Source organism: Schistocerca cancellata, chromosome 2 (genome assembly GCF_023864275.1).
Source record: "Schistocerca cancellata isolate TAMUIC-IGC-003103 chromosome 2, iqSchCanc2.1, whole genome shotgun sequence".
NCBI lineage: Eukaryota > Metazoa > Arthropoda > Insecta > Orthoptera > Acrididae > Schistocerca > Schistocerca cancellata.
The window spans coordinates 1,099,266,700-1,099,276,124 of NC_064627.1; the positions used below are offsets into that span (position 1 = coordinate 1,099,266,700).

The window sequence follows — 9,425 nt, forward strand, 5'->3', positions numbered from 1 at the left end:
TCGTAACTAAAAAATTCAATAAATGTGGTACTTGCAAAACGAAGGGACATGCAGCAGATGCACACACGACGAGGCTCACTGGAGTACAATACGGCATAGGCAGGAAAATACTGTTCCCGCCCGGGATCGAACCGGGGACCTTCTGCGTGTTAGGCAGACGTGATAACCGCTACACCACGGAAACTGCTTGAGTGCACCTTACTTCACAGACAACTTGTAGTGATGTTGCCATCGTAACTAAAAAATTCAATAAATGTGGTACTTGCAAAACGAAGGGACATGCAGCAGATGCACACACGACGAGGCTCACTGGAGTACAATACGGCATAGGCAGGAAAATACTGTTCCCGCCCGGGATCGAACCGGGGACCTTCTGCGTGTGAAGCAGACGTGATAACCGCTACACTACGGAAACGACGGAGCCGAGGAGTCCATCCTTGTTCACTCGAACTTGCCTCAGCCTTTCTCTCATCCGCGAATGCACACACGACAGTTCTTTTGTCAGCCTGGAACCCATCGCAGCCGAGGGCTCAAGAAGTCTTCGGGGTTCTCGAGAGGGTGTCTGCCGTAGCACCCCTAACGAGATAGCGGCGTTTCGCGCAGTCGTTATTGCAAGTCATATCAGCAAAAGCAATCACTTTCTCAGCAGCAGGCAGTGCGAGCCCAGGGGCAGCTCTACATGAAGGTACCAATAGCCCAGGAAGGCCGCCGACCGCGGGAATTCGCGTCGCCCCCATCCCGCCAGCCTAAACGAGACTTCCAGAGCACCCTGGAAGACATCGAGGGACTGGAATAACTGGCATTCGACGTGCCACAGGGCTCGTTGGTCTAGGGGTATGATTCCTGCTTAGGGTGCAGGAGGTCCCGGGTTCAAATCCCGGACGAGCCCTAGCGTTTTGTGCAAACTGATCGCACGTCAGTGGCTGAGTCAGCGCAAAAAGCTCGCCGCCAATATCAAATGAATTTCTTATTTGATGTGAGCAATTGACACTCTGGTCCGACGCATGAAGGCAATTACGAAGGTTTCGGGTACAGATGGTAGCAGATGCATGTTAGTAAGTCTTGCTTAAAGTGATGAAAAAGTGTTTCTGCCCGGGATCGAACCGGGGACCTTCTGCGTGTTAGGCAGACGTGATAACCGCTACACCACGGAAACTGCTTGAGTGCACCTTACTTCACAGACAACTTGTAGTGATGTTGCCATCGTAACTAAAAAATTCAATAAATGTGGTACTTGCAAAACGAAGGGACATGCAGCAGATGCACACACGACGAGGCTCACTGGAGTACAATACGACATAGGCAGGAAAATACTGTTCCCGCCCGGGATCGAACCGGGGACCTTCTGCGTGTTAGGCAGACGTGATAACCGCTACACCACGGAAACTGCTTGAGTGCACCTTACTTCACAGACAACTTGTAGTGATGTTGCCATCGTAACTAAAAAATTCAATAAATGTGGTACTTGCAAAACGAAGGGACATGCAGCAGATGCACACACGACGAGGCTCACTGGAGTACAATACGGCATAGGCAGGAAAATACTGTTCCCGCCCGGAATCGAACCGGGGACCTTCTGCGTGTGAAGCAGACGTGATAACCGCTGCACTACGGAAACGACGGAGCCGAGGAGTCCATCCTTGTTCACTCGAACTTGCCTCAGCCTTTCTCTCATCCGCGAATGCACACACGACAGTTCTTTTGTCAGCCTGGAACCCATCGCAGCCGAGGGCTCAAGAAGTCTTCGGGGTTCTCGAGAGGGTGTCTGCCGTAGCACCCCTAACGAGATAGCGGCGTTTCGCGCAGTCGTTATTGCAAGTCATATTAGCAAAAGCAATCACTTTCTCAGCAGCAGGCAGTGCGAGCCCAGGGGCAGCTCTACATGAAGGTACCAATAGCCCAGGAAGGCCGCCGACCGCGGGAATTCGCGTCGCCCCCATCCCGCCAGCCTAAACGAGACTTCCAGAGCACCCTGGAAGACATCGAGGGACTGGAATAACTGGCATTCGACGTGCCACAGGGCTCGTTGGTCTAGGGGTATGATTCCTGCTTAGGGTGCAGGAGGTCCCGGGTTCAAATCCCGGACGAGCCCTAGCGTTTTGTGCAAACTGATCGCACGTCAGTGGCTGAGTCAGCGCAAAAAGCTCGCCGCCAATATCAAATGAATTTCTTATTTGATGTGAGCAATTGACACTCTGGTCCGACGCATGAAGGCAATTACGAAGGTTTCGGGTACAGATGGTAGCAGATGCATGTTAGTAAGTCTTGCTTAAAGTGATGAAAAAGTTTTTCTGCCCGGGATCGAACCGGGGACCTTCTGCGTGTTAGGCAGACGTGATAACCTCTACACCACGGAAACTGCTTGAGTGCACCTTACTTCACAGACAACTTGTAGTGATGTTGCCATCGTAACTAAAAAATTCAATAAATGTGGTACTTGCAAAACGAAGGGACATGCAGCAGATGCACACACGACGAGGCTCACTGGAGTACAATACGACATAGGCAGGAAAATACTGTTCCCGCCCGGGATCGAACCGGGGACCTTCTGCGTGTTAGGCAGACGTGATAACCGCTACACCACAGAAACTGCTTGAGTGCACCTTACTTCACAGACAACTTGTAGTGATGTTGCCATCGTAACTAAAAAATTCAATAAATGTGGTACTTGCAAAACGAAGGGACATGCAGCAGATGCACACACGACGAGGCTCACTGGAGTACAATACGGCATAGGCAGGAAAATACTGCTCCCGCCCGGGATCGAACCGGGGACCTTCTGCGTGTGAAGCAGACGTGATAACCGCTACACTACGGAAACGACGGAGCCGAGGAGTCCATCCTTGTTCACTCGAACTTGCCTCAGCCTTTCTCTCATCCGCGAATGCACACACGACAGTTCTTTTGTCAGCCTGGAACCCATCGCAGCCGAGGGCTCAAGAAGTCTTCGGGGTTCTCGAGAGGGTGTCTGCCGTAGCACCCCTAACGAGATAGCGGCGTTTCGCGCAGTCGTTATTGCAAGTCATATCAGCAAAAGCAATCACTTTCTCAGCAGCAGGCAATGCGAGCCCAGGGGCAGCTCTACATGAAGGTACCAATAGCCCAGGAAGGCCGCCGACCGCGGGAATTCGCGTCGCCCCCATCCCGCCAGCCTAAACGAGACTTCCAGAGCACCCTGGAAGACATCGAGGGACTGGAATAACTGGCATTCGACGTGCCACAGGGCTCGTTGGTCTAGGGGTATGATTCCTGCTTAGGGTGCAGGAGGTCCCGGGTTCAAATCCCGGACGAGCCCTAGCGTTTTGTGCAAACTGATCGCACGTCAGTGGCTGAGTCAGCGCAAAAAGCTCGCCGCCAATATCAAATGAATTTCTTATTTGATGTGAGCAATTGACACTCTGGTCCGACGCATGAAGGCAATTACGAAGGTTTCGGGTACAGATGGTAGCAGATGCATGTTAGTAAGTCTTGCTTAAAGTGACGAAAAAGTGTTTCTGCCCGGGATCGAACCGGGGACCTTCTGCGTGTTAGGCAGACGTGATAACCGCTACACCACGGAAACTGCTTGAGTGCACCTTACTTCACAGACAACTTTTAGTGATGTTGCCATCGTAACTAAAAAATTCAATAAATGTGGTACTTGCAAAACGAAGGGACATGCAGCAGATGCACACACGACGAGACTCACTGGAGTACAATACGACATAGGCAGGAAAATACTGTTCCCGCCCGGGATCGAACGGGGGACCTTCTGCGTGTTAGGCAGACGTGATAACCGCTACACCACGGAAACTGCTTGAGTGCACCTTACTTCACAGACAACTTGTAGTGATGTTGCCATCGTAACTAAAAAATTCAATAAATGTGGTACTTGCAAAACGAAGGGACATGCAGCAGATGCACACACGACGAGGCTCACTGGAGTACAATACGGCATAGGCAGGAAAATACTGTTCCCGCCCGGAATCGAACCGGGGACCTTCTGCGTGTGAAGCAGACGTGATAACCGCTGCACTACGGAAACGACGGAGCCGAGGAGTCCATCCTTGTTCACTCGAACTTGCCTCAGCCTTTCTCTCATCCGCGAATGCACACACGACAGTTCTTTTGTCAGCCTGGAACCCATCGCAGCCGAGGGCTCAAGAAGTCTTCGGGGTTCTCGAGAGGGTGTCTGCCGTAGCACCCCTAACGAGATAGCGGCGTTTCGCGCAGTCGTTATTGCAAGTCATATCAGCAAAAGCAATCACTTTCTCAGCAGCAGGCAGTGCGAGCCCAGGGGCAGCTCTACATGAAGGTACCAATAGCCCAGGAAGGCCGCCGACCGCGGGAATTCGCGTCGCCCCCATCCCGCCAGCCTAAACGAGACTTCCAGAGCACCCTGGAAGACATCGAGGGACTGGAATAACTGGCATTCGCCGTGCCACAGGGCTCGTTGGTCTAGGGGTATGATTCCTGCTTAGGGTGCAGGAGGTCCCGGGTTCAAATCCCGGACGAGCCCTAGCGTTTTGTGCAAACTGATCGCACGTCAGTGGCTGAGTCAGCGCAAAAAGCTCGCCGCCAATATCAAATGAATTTCTTATTTGATGTGAGCAATTGACACTCTGGTCCGACGCATGAAGGCAATTACGAAGGTTTCGGGTACAGATGGTAGCAGATGCATGTTAGTAAGTCTTGCTTAAAGTGATGAAAAAGTTTTTCTGCCCGGGATCGAACCGGGGACCTTCTGCGTGTTAGGCAGACGTGATAACCTCTACACCACGGAAACTGCTTGAGTGCACCTTACTTCACAGACAACTTGTAGTGATGTTGCCATCGTAACTAAAAAATTCAATAAATGTGGTACTTGCAAAACGAAGGGACATGCAGCAGATGCACACACGACGAGGCTCACTGGAGTACAATACGGCATAGGCAGGAAAATACTGTTCCCGCCCGGGATCGAACCGGGGACCTTCTGCGTGTTAGGCAGACGTGATAACCGCTACACCACGGAAACTGCTTGAGTGCACCTTACTTCACAGACAACTTGTAGTGATGTTGCCATCGTAACTAAAAAATTCAATAAATGTGGTACTTGCAAAACGAAGGGACATGCAGCAGATGCACACACGACGAGGCTCACTGGAGTACAATACGGCATAGGCAGGAAAATACTGTTCCCGCCCGGGATCGAACCGGGGACCTTCTGCGTGTTAGGCAGACGTGATAACCGCTACACCACGGAAACTGCTTGAGTGCACCTTACTTCACAGACAACTTGTAGTGATGTTGCCATCGTAACTAAAAAATTCAATAAATGTGGTACTTGCAAAACGAAGGGACATGCAGCAGATGCACACACGACGAGGCTCACTGGAGTACAATACGGCATAGGCAGGAAAATACTGTTCCCGCCCGGGATCGAACCGGGGACCTTCTGCGTGTGAAGCAGACGTGATAACCGCTACACTACGGAAACGACGGAGCCGAGGAGTCCATCCTTGTTCACTCGAACTTGCCTCAGCCTTTCTCTCATCCGCGAATGCACACACGACAGTTCTTTTGTCAGCCTGGAACCCATCGCAGCCGAGGGCTCAAGAAGTCTTCGGGGTTCTCGAGAGGGTGTCTGCCGTAGCACCCCTAACGAGATAGCGGCGTTTCGCGCAGTCGTTATTGCAAGTCATATCAGCAAAAGCAATCACTTTCTCAGCAGCAGGCAGTGCGAGCCCAGGGGCAGCTCTACATGAAGGTACCAATAGCCCAGGAAGGCCGCCGACCGCGGGAATTCGCGTCGCCCCCATCCCGCCAGCCTAAACGAGACTTCCAGAGCACCCTGGAAGACATCGAGGGACTGGAATAACTGGCATTCGACGTGCCACAGGGCTCGTTGGTCTAGGGGTATGATTCCTGCTTAGGGTGCAGGAGGTCCCGGGTTCAAATCCCGGACGAGCCCTAGCGTTTTGTGCAAACTGATCGCACGTCAGTGGCTGAGTCAGCGCAAAAAGCTCGCCGCCAATATCAAATGAATTTCTTATTTGATGTGAGCAATTGACACTCTGGTCCGACGCATGAAGGCAATTACGAAGGTTTCGGGTACAGATGGTAGCAGATGCATGTTAGTAAGTCTTGCTTAAAGTGATGAAAAAGTGTTTCTGCCCGGGATCGAACCGGGGACCTTCTGCGTGTTAGGCAGACGTGATAACCGCTACACCACGGAAACTGCTTGAGTGCACCTTACTTCACAGACAACTTGTAGTGATGTTGCCATCGTAACTAAAAAATTCAATAAATGTGGTACTTGCAAAACGAAGGGACATGCAGCAGATGCACACACGACGAGGCTCACTGGAGTACAATACGACATAGGCAGGAAAATACTGTTCCCGCCCGGGATCGAACCGGGGACCTTCTGCGTGTTAGGCAGACGTGATAACCGCTACACCACGGAAACTGCTTGAGTGCACCTTACTTCACAGACAACTTGTAGTGATGTTGCCATCGTAACTAAAAAATTCAATAAATGTGGTACTTGCAAAACGAAGGGACATGCAGCAGATGCACACACGACGAGGCTCACTGGAGTACAATATGGCATAGGCAGGAAAATACTGTTCCCGCCCGGAATCGAACCGGGGACCTTCTGCGTGTGAAGCAGACGTGATAACCGCTGCACTACGGAAACGACGGAGCCGAGGAGTCCATCCTTGTTCACTCGAACTTGCCTCAGCCTTTCTCTCATCCGCGAATGCACACACGACAGTTCTTTTGTCAGCCTGGAACCCATCGCAGCCGAGGGCTCAAGAAGTCTTCGGGGTTCTCGAGAGGGTGTCTGCCGTAGCACCCCTAACGAGATAGCGGCGTTTCGCGCAGTCGTTATTGCAAGTCATATCAGCAAAAGCAATCACTTTCTCAGCAGCAGGCAGTGCGAGCCCAGGGGCAGCTCTACATGAAGGTACCAATAGCCCAGGAAGGCCGCCGACCGCGGGAATTCGCGTCGCCCCCATCCCGCCAGCCTAAACGAGACTTCCAGAGCACCCTGGAAGACATCGAGGGACTGGAATAACTGGCATTCGACGTGCCACAGGGCTCGTTGGTCTAGGGGTATGATTCCTGCTTAGGGTGCAGGAGGTCCCGGGTTCAAATCCCGGACGAGCCCTAGCGTTTTGTGCAAACTGATCGCACGTCAGTGGCTGAGTCAGCGCAAAAAGCTCGCCGTTAATATCAAATGAACTTCTTATTTGATGTGAGCAATTGACACTCTGGTCCGACGCATGAAGGCAATTACGAAGGTTTCGGGTACAGATGGTAGCAGATGCATGTTAGTAAGTCTTGCTTAAAGTGATGAAAAAGTGTTTCCGCCCGGGATCGAACCGGGGACTTTCTGCGTGTTAGGCAGACGTGATAACCGCTACACCACGGAAACTGCTTGAGTGCACCTTACTTCACAGACAACTTGTAGTGATGTTGCCATCGTAACTAAAAAATTCAATAAATGTGGTACTTGCAAAACGAAGGGACATGCAGCAGATGCACACACGACGAGGCTCACTGGAGTACAATACGGCATAGGCAGGAAAATACTGTTCCCGCCCGGGATCGAACCGGGGACCTTCTGCGTGTTAGGCAGACGTGATAACCGCTACACCACGGAAACTGCTTGAGTGCACCTTACTTCACAGACAACTTGTAGTGATGTTGCCATCGTAACTAAAAAATTCAATAAATGTGGTACTTGCAAAACGAAGGGACATGCAGCAGATGCACACACGACGAGGCTCACTGGAGTACAATACGGCATAGGCAGGAAAATACTGTTCCGGCCCGGGATCGAACCGGGGACCTTCTGCGTGTGAAGCAGACGTGATAACCGCTACACTACGGAAACGACGGAGCCGAGGAGTCCATCCTTGTTCACTCGAACTTGCCTCAGCCTTTCTCTCATCCGCGAATGCACACACGACAGTTCTTTTGTCAGCCTGGAACCCATCGCAGCCGAGGGCTCAAGAAGTCTTCGGGGTTCTCGAGAGGGTGTCTGCCGTAGCACCCCTAACGAGATAGCGGCGTTTCGCGCAGTCGTTATTGCAAGTCATATCAGCAAAAGCAATCACTTTCTCAGCAGCAGGCAGTGCGAGCCCAGGGGCAGCTCTACATGAAGGTACCAATAGCCCAGGAAGGCCGCCGACCGCGGGAATTCGCGTCGCCCCCATCCCGCCAGCCTAAACGAGACATCCAGAGCACCCTGGAAGACATCGAGGGACTGGAATAACTGGCATTCGACGTGCCACAGGGCTCGTTGGTCTAGGGGTATGATTCCTGCTTAGGGTGCAGGAGGTCCCGGGTTCAAATCCCGGACGAGCCCTAGCGTTTTGTGCAAACTGATCGCACGTCAGTGGCTGAGTCAGCGCAAAAAGCTCGCCGCCAATATCAAATGAATTTCTTATTTGATGTGAGCAATTGACACTCTGGTCCGACGCATGAAGGCAATTACGAAGGTTTCGGGTACAGATGGTAGCAGATGCATGTTAGTAAGTCTTGCTTAAAGTGATGAAAAAGTGTTTCTGCCCGGGATCGAACCGGGGACCTTCTGCGTGTTAGGCAGACGCGATAACCTCTACACCACGGAAACTGCTTGAGTGCACCTTACTTCACAGACAACTTGTAGTGATGTTGCCATCGTAACTAAAAAATTCAATAAATGTGGTACTTGCAAAACGAAGGGACATGCAGCAGATGCACACACGACGAGGCTCACTGGAGTACAATACGGCATAGGCAGGAAAATACTGTTCCCGCCCGGGATCGAACCGGGGACCTTCTGCGTGTTAGGCAGACGTGATAACCGCTACACCACGGAAACTGCTTGAGTGCACCTTACTTCACAGACAACTTTTAGTGATGTTGCCATCGTAACTAAAAAATTCAATAAATGTGGTACTTGCAAAACGAAGGGACATGCAGCAGATGCACACACGACGAGGCTCACTGGAGTACAATACGGCATAGGCAGGAAAATACTGTTCCCGCCCGGGATCGAACCGGGGACCTTCTGCGTGTTAGGCAGACGTGATAACCGCTACACCACGGAAACTGCTTGAGTGCACCTTACTTCACAGACAACTTGTAGTGATGTTGCCATCGTAACTAAAAAATTCAATAAATGTGGTACTTGCAAAACGAAGGGACATGCAGCAGATGCACACACGACGAGGCTCACTGGAGTACAATACGGCATAGGCAGGAAAATACTGTTCCCGCCCGGGATCGAACCGGGGACCTTCTGCGTGTGAAGCAGACGTGATAACCGCTACACTACGGAAACGACGGAGCCGAGGAGTCCATCCTTGTTCACTCGAACTTGCCTCAGCCTTTCTCTCATCCGCGAATGCACACACGACAGTTCTTTTGTCAGCCTGGAACCCATCGCAGCCGAGGGCTCAAGAAGTCTT

At 51.7% G+C, this 9,425-nt stretch overlaps 32 non-coding genes across 32 annotated transcripts; 7 read left to right on the top strand and 25 right to left on the bottom strand.

Annotated features, from left to right (window-relative positions):
- Nucleotides 1–111: 111 nt before the first annotated feature.
- Nucleotides 112–184, bottom strand: Trnav-aac (transfer RNA valine (anticodon AAC)). The gene has a single exon. It is a non-coding gene; the product is annotated as a tRNA-Val (tRNA).
- Nucleotides 185–342: 158 nt separating this feature from the next.
- On the bottom strand, nt 343–415 carry Trnav-cac (transfer RNA valine (anticodon CAC)). The gene has a single exon. It is a non-coding gene; the product is annotated as a tRNA-Val (tRNA).
- A 402-nt stretch (nt 416–817) lies between these two features.
- Trnap-agg (transfer RNA proline (anticodon AGG)) lies at nt 818–889 on the top strand. The gene has a single exon. It is a non-coding gene; the product is annotated as a tRNA-Pro (tRNA).
- A 194-nt stretch (nt 890–1,083) lies between these two features.
- Trnav-aac (transfer RNA valine (anticodon AAC)) lies at nt 1,084–1,156 on the bottom strand. Its single transcript has one exon. It is a non-coding gene; the product is annotated as a tRNA-Val (tRNA).
- Nucleotides 1,157–1,314: 158 nt separating this feature from the next.
- On the bottom strand, nt 1,315–1,387 carry Trnav-aac (transfer RNA valine (anticodon AAC)). The gene has a single exon. It is a non-coding gene; the product is annotated as a tRNA-Val (tRNA).
- Nucleotides 1,388–1,545: 158 nt separating this feature from the next.
- On the bottom strand, nt 1,546–1,618 carry Trnav-cac (transfer RNA valine (anticodon CAC)). The gene has a single exon. It is a non-coding gene; the product is annotated as a tRNA-Val (tRNA).
- A 402-nt stretch (nt 1,619–2,020) lies between these two features.
- On the top strand, nt 2,021–2,092 carry Trnap-agg (transfer RNA proline (anticodon AGG)). The gene has a single exon. It is a non-coding gene; the product is annotated as a tRNA-Pro (tRNA).
- A 194-nt stretch (nt 2,093–2,286) lies between these two features.
- Trnav-aac (transfer RNA valine (anticodon AAC)) lies at nt 2,287–2,356 on the bottom strand. Its single transcript has one exon. It is a non-coding gene; the product is annotated as a tRNA-Val (tRNA).
- Nucleotides 2,357–2,517: 161 nt separating this feature from the next.
- Nucleotides 2,518–2,590, bottom strand: Trnav-aac (transfer RNA valine (anticodon AAC)). Its single transcript has one exon. It is a non-coding gene; the product is annotated as a tRNA-Val (tRNA).
- A 158-nt stretch (nt 2,591–2,748) lies between these two features.
- On the bottom strand, nt 2,749–2,821 carry Trnav-cac (transfer RNA valine (anticodon CAC)). Its single transcript has one exon. It is a non-coding gene; the product is annotated as a tRNA-Val (tRNA).
- Nucleotides 2,822–3,223: 402 nt separating this feature from the next.
- Nucleotides 3,224–3,295, top strand: Trnap-agg (transfer RNA proline (anticodon AGG)). The gene has a single exon. It is a non-coding gene; the product is annotated as a tRNA-Pro (tRNA).
- A 194-nt stretch (nt 3,296–3,489) lies between these two features.
- Trnav-aac (transfer RNA valine (anticodon AAC)) lies at nt 3,490–3,562 on the bottom strand. The gene has a single exon. It is a non-coding gene; the product is annotated as a tRNA-Val (tRNA).
- Nucleotides 3,563–3,720: 158 nt separating this feature from the next.
- Nucleotides 3,721–3,793, bottom strand: Trnav-aac (transfer RNA valine (anticodon AAC)). The gene has a single exon. It is a non-coding gene; the product is annotated as a tRNA-Val (tRNA).
- Nucleotides 3,794–3,951: 158 nt separating this feature from the next.
- Trnav-cac (transfer RNA valine (anticodon CAC)) lies at nt 3,952–4,024 on the bottom strand. Its single transcript has one exon. It is a non-coding gene; the product is annotated as a tRNA-Val (tRNA).
- Nucleotides 4,025–4,426: 402 nt separating this feature from the next.
- Trnap-agg (transfer RNA proline (anticodon AGG)) lies at nt 4,427–4,498 on the top strand. Its single transcript has one exon. It is a non-coding gene; the product is annotated as a tRNA-Pro (tRNA).
- A 194-nt stretch (nt 4,499–4,692) lies between these two features.
- Nucleotides 4,693–4,762, bottom strand: Trnav-aac (transfer RNA valine (anticodon AAC)). The gene has a single exon. It is a non-coding gene; the product is annotated as a tRNA-Val (tRNA).
- Nucleotides 4,763–4,923: 161 nt separating this feature from the next.
- Trnav-aac (transfer RNA valine (anticodon AAC)) lies at nt 4,924–4,996 on the bottom strand. Its single transcript has one exon. It is a non-coding gene; the product is annotated as a tRNA-Val (tRNA).
- A 158-nt stretch (nt 4,997–5,154) lies between these two features.
- On the bottom strand, nt 5,155–5,227 carry Trnav-aac (transfer RNA valine (anticodon AAC)). The gene has a single exon. It is a non-coding gene; the product is annotated as a tRNA-Val (tRNA).
- A 158-nt stretch (nt 5,228–5,385) lies between these two features.
- Nucleotides 5,386–5,458, bottom strand: Trnav-cac (transfer RNA valine (anticodon CAC)). The gene has a single exon. It is a non-coding gene; the product is annotated as a tRNA-Val (tRNA).
- Nucleotides 5,459–5,860: 402 nt separating this feature from the next.
- On the top strand, nt 5,861–5,932 carry Trnap-agg (transfer RNA proline (anticodon AGG)). The gene has a single exon. It is a non-coding gene; the product is annotated as a tRNA-Pro (tRNA).
- A 194-nt stretch (nt 5,933–6,126) lies between these two features.
- On the bottom strand, nt 6,127–6,199 carry Trnav-aac (transfer RNA valine (anticodon AAC)). Its single transcript has one exon. It is a non-coding gene; the product is annotated as a tRNA-Val (tRNA).
- A 158-nt stretch (nt 6,200–6,357) lies between these two features.
- Nucleotides 6,358–6,430, bottom strand: Trnav-aac (transfer RNA valine (anticodon AAC)). The gene has a single exon. It is a non-coding gene; the product is annotated as a tRNA-Val (tRNA).
- A 158-nt stretch (nt 6,431–6,588) lies between these two features.
- Nucleotides 6,589–6,661, bottom strand: Trnav-cac (transfer RNA valine (anticodon CAC)). Its single transcript has one exon. It is a non-coding gene; the product is annotated as a tRNA-Val (tRNA).
- Nucleotides 6,662–7,063: 402 nt separating this feature from the next.
- Trnap-agg (transfer RNA proline (anticodon AGG)) lies at nt 7,064–7,135 on the top strand. The gene has a single exon. It is a non-coding gene; the product is annotated as a tRNA-Pro (tRNA).
- A 194-nt stretch (nt 7,136–7,329) lies between these two features.
- Nucleotides 7,330–7,402, bottom strand: Trnav-aac (transfer RNA valine (anticodon AAC)). The gene has a single exon. It is a non-coding gene; the product is annotated as a tRNA-Val (tRNA).
- A 158-nt stretch (nt 7,403–7,560) lies between these two features.
- On the bottom strand, nt 7,561–7,633 carry Trnav-aac (transfer RNA valine (anticodon AAC)). Its single transcript has one exon. It is a non-coding gene; the product is annotated as a tRNA-Val (tRNA).
- A 158-nt stretch (nt 7,634–7,791) lies between these two features.
- Trnav-cac (transfer RNA valine (anticodon CAC)) lies at nt 7,792–7,864 on the bottom strand. The gene has a single exon. It is a non-coding gene; the product is annotated as a tRNA-Val (tRNA).
- A 402-nt stretch (nt 7,865–8,266) lies between these two features.
- Nucleotides 8,267–8,338, top strand: Trnap-agg (transfer RNA proline (anticodon AGG)). Its single transcript has one exon. It is a non-coding gene; the product is annotated as a tRNA-Pro (tRNA).
- A 194-nt stretch (nt 8,339–8,532) lies between these two features.
- On the bottom strand, nt 8,533–8,605 carry Trnav-aac (transfer RNA valine (anticodon AAC)). The gene has a single exon. It is a non-coding gene; the product is annotated as a tRNA-Val (tRNA).
- Nucleotides 8,606–8,763: 158 nt separating this feature from the next.
- Nucleotides 8,764–8,836, bottom strand: Trnav-aac (transfer RNA valine (anticodon AAC)). The gene has a single exon. It is a non-coding gene; the product is annotated as a tRNA-Val (tRNA).
- Nucleotides 8,837–8,994: 158 nt separating this feature from the next.
- On the bottom strand, nt 8,995–9,067 carry Trnav-aac (transfer RNA valine (anticodon AAC)). The gene has a single exon. It is a non-coding gene; the product is annotated as a tRNA-Val (tRNA).
- Nucleotides 9,068–9,225: 158 nt separating this feature from the next.
- On the bottom strand, nt 9,226–9,298 carry Trnav-cac (transfer RNA valine (anticodon CAC)). Its single transcript has one exon. It is a non-coding gene; the product is annotated as a tRNA-Val (tRNA).
- Nucleotides 9,299–9,425: the final 127 nt, after the last annotated feature.